Source organism: Procambarus clarkii, chromosome 83, assembly GCF_040958095.1.
Source record: "Procambarus clarkii isolate CNS0578487 chromosome 83, FALCON_Pclarkii_2.0, whole genome shotgun sequence".
Classification (NCBI taxonomy): Eukaryota; Metazoa; Arthropoda; class Malacostraca; order Decapoda; family Cambaridae; genus Procambarus; species Procambarus clarkii.
The window spans coordinates 15,648,702-15,654,913 of record NC_091232.1 but is presented as its reverse complement, the minus strand read 5'-3'; the positions used below and the strand labels follow the sequence as shown (position 1 = coordinate 15,654,913).

At 44.1% G+C, this 6,212-nt stretch overlaps 1 long non-coding RNA gene across 1 annotated transcript; it reads right to left on the bottom strand.

Moving 5' to 3' along the window:
* Positions 1-238: 238 nt before the first annotated feature.
* On the bottom strand, positions 239-1,028 carry LOC138358334 (uncharacterized). The gene is made up of 3 exons (XR_011225334.1): positions 913-1,028; positions 748-804; positions 239-538 (listed from the first exon to the last, which is right to left on the bottom strand). It is a non-coding gene; the product is annotated as an uncharacterized lncRNA (long non-coding RNA).
* Positions 1,029-6,212: the final 5,184 nt, after the last annotated feature.

The window sequence follows — 6,212 nt, the reverse complement described above, 5'->3', positions numbered from 1 at the left end:
GAATTTACAAGAACTTCCACCTCTTCCTGTGTAACAGTCTGAGTTTCGCCTCTAATTGAAAATACTTCATCTAATATTTCATATTGATCGTCGGCATGATTAAGTTTTTGCAAAATTAGGCTTACATCAGGGTAAATATGAAATGAGGGAGGGAATTCTTCCTGTATTTGTCTGAACTGATTGTCTATATATTCTATAAAAAATTCCCTATACCTATTTATATATAAGCTGGGGTCGGCGTCTAAATGACCGGGAATGGAGAACGAATGTCTTGAGAATGATCCTTCGAAATGGCGTATGACTTCTAACACTCGCGGAACAACGTTATCTAAGTTAAGTACCTCTGGGGAATCTGGAGCGTTGACTTCTTCATCTGATATGTCGTGAACAGGGAGTTGATTGTCTTCTTCTTCTTCTTCATCTGAGGATGCCTGCTGGTTGCCGTCTGGTGCATCTTCTTCTAGCTCCTGGGACAGCTGGGGTTGACTGCGTACAGGCGTGCTCCACTCAGAGGGTTGGGTTGAATCCAGGGGCGATTCTGTAATATAATATTAGCAATGAATAAACATTAAGAGGAAAGCAAATTTGAAAACATTAAGAGGATTTGAAAACCTTAATAGGAAAACAATGTTTGTAACTTTAAGAGGAAAATATCGTGTAAATAAGAGGATTTATTATTAAGAGGAAAAACAAAAAGTCTAAATAAGAGGAAAAACTGAATTACAGATAAATAATAATATTACTTACGAGCTGGGATGTTGATTCCACCAAGTATGAGATTCTCTTGATCACGAATAGGAACTCCTGTAATGGAAACATTTTTCTGTATGAGTACTTATTACTTGTTTATACACTTGTTAAAATATACAATTATTAACTTTTTAAATTACGAAAATTATTGTGAAAACGTACGGTTATTTATGATGCGACGGCGTTTGGGTGGAGGTTCAATGACGTTTCTGGCATCGGTGGGAGGTTCTCGGTTAACGGACCAACGACAGTACGGGCAGGAAGTAGAACCATGAACTGAAATAAGAATAATATATATAAATTGACTGTCTGTATGTATGTATATATGTTTCAGATATATATTTTCTTTGAAAGTTTATTGAATGTGCGAGAAAAAGAGGTACTTACGATGTGCACAATAGAGTTGTCCACAGCTGGCACAGGTTACGTCAAAATGCCCCGGCGGTGTAGGCCCGTTGCATCCTATACAGTACAGTCTGCATTCTTGAAGAGCGTTGATAGACATTTCACCTAGGCATGTTAAACACTGAGTTTGACACACATGCACGATTTCGTTGTTGAGAGGAGACAGGCACAGAGGACACACTGACATGATGATATGACTAGACTGGGGGAACCTTGTGAACAGGATGAAGATTGAATGTTGACTGAAAGTGTAGGCCTCTGAGACTTAGGCAATCTGAGGGGGCCCCTGAATGAGCGTAATAACGATAGTGTGCCCCTGAGTGAGCGTTTGGCTGTTTTATTAATAGCGAGAATGATTGGCAAATACTGGGAATAAACTCTTTTATTATAAATTGTGTAAACTATGAATTAGATGACTAAATAAATTATAAATAAATAAATAAGTTTTATTAACGCCTAATGTATATATATATATAAATTATTACGGTGGCGAACGCTGACAATGACTGGTAGATGTCTGGGCAGGTAATCAGGTGATGATTGCCTCGGGCAGATAGCCTGGGGCAGGTAGCCGGGGCCAGCTTAGTTAGTCTCTGAGGCAGTTTCAGTATTAAAGGTTACATTGAGATGCTTCGGTTGATTTGTATAAAACTGACTGGTTAATGAAAAAGGAATAAAACATTAGTATGTCAGAAAAAATAGGAAGAGAGAGAATAATATGAAGAGGAGAGAGAGAGAGGAGGGACGGTCCAGATATTATGGAGAAGATAAGATATGATAAGAGGCGACCTACAAGAAGCGTCTGGCTGGCCGGGCCTAAGGTAAATAAAGGTGACGCGAGAGATTGCGAGGTAAGGGGGGAGGGAGGTGATGTGAGGTATGATACCTGAAAACCCTGACTTACACTGGTGATTTTCTAAATTTACATGAATAACTAAGGCTTACATAGACGATATTTGTAAGTTGAAAACATGTAAAATATGTCCGTAGAGTTCTCCTGGAAACCCTAAAGCGCTACATATGATATTAGAATTTCTCCCATAAGCCCTTAACAAACTTCTAAGTCTCGGAAATTATTTTCATTATAAGAACTTTTAACAAACTTCTAAAGTCTCGGAAATTATCTTTCTCATAAGAATCCCCTAATTCCAAATCTGTGACTGCCCAAATTCGCCTGAAAAACCCTGGCTCACAAACACGAATTTCTAAATTTACCTGAAAACCCTGTGCCACAGACACGAATTTTCTCCCAGAAAAAAAAAATTCGTCTGTGGGGTGTCAACCCTACTACTACCTGTTCCCCTGAACTCTTGGACCGACTCACCTCACTGTGTGCACTATCCTTGGGAGAGTCTCCACCCGTCCTCGCCCCTCCCCCCAACCACTTGGACTGAACGGTAGAGCGACGGTCTCGCTTCATGCAGGTCTGCGTTCAATCCCTGATCGTCCAAGTGATTGGGGCACCATTCCTTCTCCCCGTCTCGTCCCAAATCCTTATCCTGACCCCTTCCAAGTGCTATATAATCGTAATGGCCTTGCACTTCCCCCCCCCCCCCTGATAATTCCCTTCCCTTCCCTTAGTATACAACTCCTGAACTCTTGAAGTTTCCCCCAAACCTTGGGTAAGGCAAGCGCCTAGGCGGTCCCCTCCATCTCGAGATGTAGTGCCTTTTCCAGTAGGTCGGCTCTGTCTGCAGCGACCTTAAGTTCTCTAATACCAGCCTCCTTGATCCTGACTCTTAGTTCTGGATGGAGCATTGACATAAATCTTTCCATCACCATCAATTGCTTCAGCTCCTCGATCGTCTCCACCTCTTCAGCCTTCAGCCATTGCAGGAACTTGCGCTCCATGTCCCGAGCAGTTTCAGCATTCGACCTTCCGGAAGCCCTTGTGCACTCACGGAAGCGTTTCCTGTAAACCTCCGGGGTTAGTCGATACGATTGGAGCACAGCTTTCTTGATCATGTCGTAAACGGCACATTCCTCAAGATCCAACATGTTATAGGCTTCCCTGGCCTCACCAGTCAACCTACTCTGCACTAACGCAGCCCAATCCTCTTCCGGCCATTCCTTCTATGTCGCTATCCTCTCAAAGTGGTCGAAGAAAGCTTCGGCCTCTAGAGGGTCAAAGGTTGGTAGGTCACGTTCCCGGACCTTGGGGTCATCCCGCCGAGCCGACACTGAGGGCAGCCTGCGCTCTGCCCGACGCATCTCATAAGAAGAACATAAGAACAAAGGCAACTGCAGAAGGCCTGTTGGCCCATACGAGGCAGCTCCTATTTATAACCACCTAATCCCACTCATATACATGTCCAACCCATGCTTAAAACAATCGAGGGACCCCACCTCCACAATGTTACGCGGCAATTGGTTCCACAAATCAACAACCCTGTTACTGAACCAGTATTTACCCAAGTCTTTCCTAAATTTAAACTTATCCAATTTATACCCACTGCTTCGTGTTCTGTCTTGTGTTGATACCCTCAACACCCTATTAACATCCCCCCTGCTATGTACATCCACCCACCCGCAAACCTCCATCATGTCACCCCCAACTCTTCGCCCCTCCAGTGAATGCAACCCAAGCCCCGCCAATCTCTCTTCACATAAAAGACCTCCAATTTGGGGAACCAACTCAGTCATCCTACGCTGGACACGTTCAAGTGAATTTATATTCTTTCTATAATATGGCGACCAAAACTGAACTGCATAATCTAAATGGGGCCTAACTAGAGCAAGATATAGATTGAGAACCACACCAGGTGTCTTGTTACTAACGCTGCGATTATTAAATCCAAGTGTCCGATTTGCCTTATTACGAACATTTATGCATTGATCCTTTTGTTTTAAATTCTTACTAATCATAACTCCCAGATCCCTTTCGCAATTTGACTTCGCAATCTCAACACCATCTAGCTCGTATCTTGTAACCCTATCATCATTACCTAACCTCAGAACTTTACATTTATCAGCATTAAACTGCATCTGCCAATCCTTCGACCATTTCAAAACCCTATCTAGATCAAGTTGAAGTGATAGTGAGTCCTCCTCCGAATTAATTTCCCTACCGATTTTCGTATCATCGGCAAATTTGCAAATGTTGCCTATCTCAACCTCCTTCTTCGCTTTTATTTCTTCCTGTCGCAGTTGTCTTTCTCCTTCTTCCCATTGTAGTTGGGCTTCGCGCTCCTCACGCTTCAGCTGAGCCTCACGCTCCTCCCGCTTCAGCTGGGCTTCACGCTCCTCCCGCTCCAGTTGGGCTTCACGCTCCTCTCGCTTCAGCTGGGCTTCGCGCTCACGCTCCTCTCGCTTCAGCTGAGCTTCGCGCTTATGCTCCTCTCGCTTCAGCTGAGCTTCGCGCTCCTCACGCTTCAGCTGAGCTTCGCGCTCCTCCCGCTTCAGCTACATTTTCATCATCTCTAGCTTCATGCTTCTCCTACTACTACTGCTGGATCCCCTACTGAATTAATTCGGAGGAGAACTCACTATCACTTCAAGTTGATCTAGATAGGGTTTTGAAATGGTCAAATGATTGGCAAATGCAGTTTAATGCTGATAAATGTAAAGTTCTGAGGCTAGGTAATGATGATAGAGTTACAAGATACGAGCTAGATGGTGCTGAGATTGCAAAGTCGGATTGCGGAAGGGATCTGGGAGTTATGATTAGTAAGAATTTAAAACAAAAGGATCGATGCATGAATGTTCGTAATAAGGCGAATAGGACACTTGGATTTATTAATCGAAGCGTTAGTAACAAGACACCTGGTGTGGTTCTTAAGCTATATCTTGCTCTGGTTAGGCCCCATTTAGATTATGCAGTTCAGTTTTGGTCGCCGTATTATAGAATGGATATAAATTCACTTGAACGTGTCCAACGTAGGATGACTAAGTTAATTCCCCAAATTAGAAATCTTTCATATGAAGAAAGATTTACAAAGCTTAAGTTGCATTCACTGGAAAGGCGAAGAGTTAGGGTTGACATGATAGAGGTTTACAAGTGGATGAATGGACATAACAGGGGGGATATTAATAGGGTATTAAAAATATCAACACAAGACAGAACACGAAATAATGGTTATAAATTGGATAAGTTTCGATTTAGGAAAGACTTGGGTAAATACTGGTTCAGTAACAGGGTTGTTGATTTGTGGAACCAATTGCCGCGTAACGTGGTGGAGGTGGTGTCCCTCGATTGTTTCAAGCACGGGTTGGACAAGTATATGAGTGGGATTGGGTGGTTATAGAATAGGAGCTGCCTCGTATGGGCCAATAGGCCTTCTGCAGTTACCTTTGTTCTTATGTTCTTATGTACTGCTACCTTCATCGCTCCGGTTCCTACCAACACTGGCAGGTACCTGGGGCGGTCCTTCCTCGGAAGCCTCCTCTCTGGCCATGAGCTGAGCCATGATCTCAATCTGACGCTCCGCCACCCTGGAGGACCTCAATCTCAACCCAAAATGGTCCGCCACTAGCTGCAGCTTAGCCTTGGTGCACTCTTCCAACTCCTGCGCATCCCTCGAGTCAATAAACTTCTTTACTCTGTCATCCTCCATCCTTAGGCTATTGAGTAACTGTATACAGGGAATACACTAGCGAGTGGTGTAAACCGAGACCAATATCGACCTTAATACTGCACTTGCAATCCTTTGTCCACTGTCGTTCGATGGATCCTGGTGAGGTCGCCACTGTCAGGGTTCACCCCCTTCCACCCTGTGGTTGGGGTCGTCCCACAGGTCTTAGCCTCTCAGTACCAGGCGCCACTGCTCGCCCTTGGGCTCCCCTAGTCAACTAAGGGCAGGCTTGTACACCCCTAGCGAGTGGGGAGGTTCAAGCTTCTTATAACTCACTCAAACCTGCCTGTCCTGACACTGGAACGCTTTCTTCCTGCATCTGTCCTGAGGTCGCCAGCTGGGCGTTTATACTCGTGTCCCAGCAACACATCAGTGGTCTCATTAATTATCTTGGGTAAGGAAGCAATGTCACGTGCAGTGCAAGGTGTCACTTATGGTCTCATAAATATATAATATATCTAGCTCTAGAGAATGGAGGCTCACTTA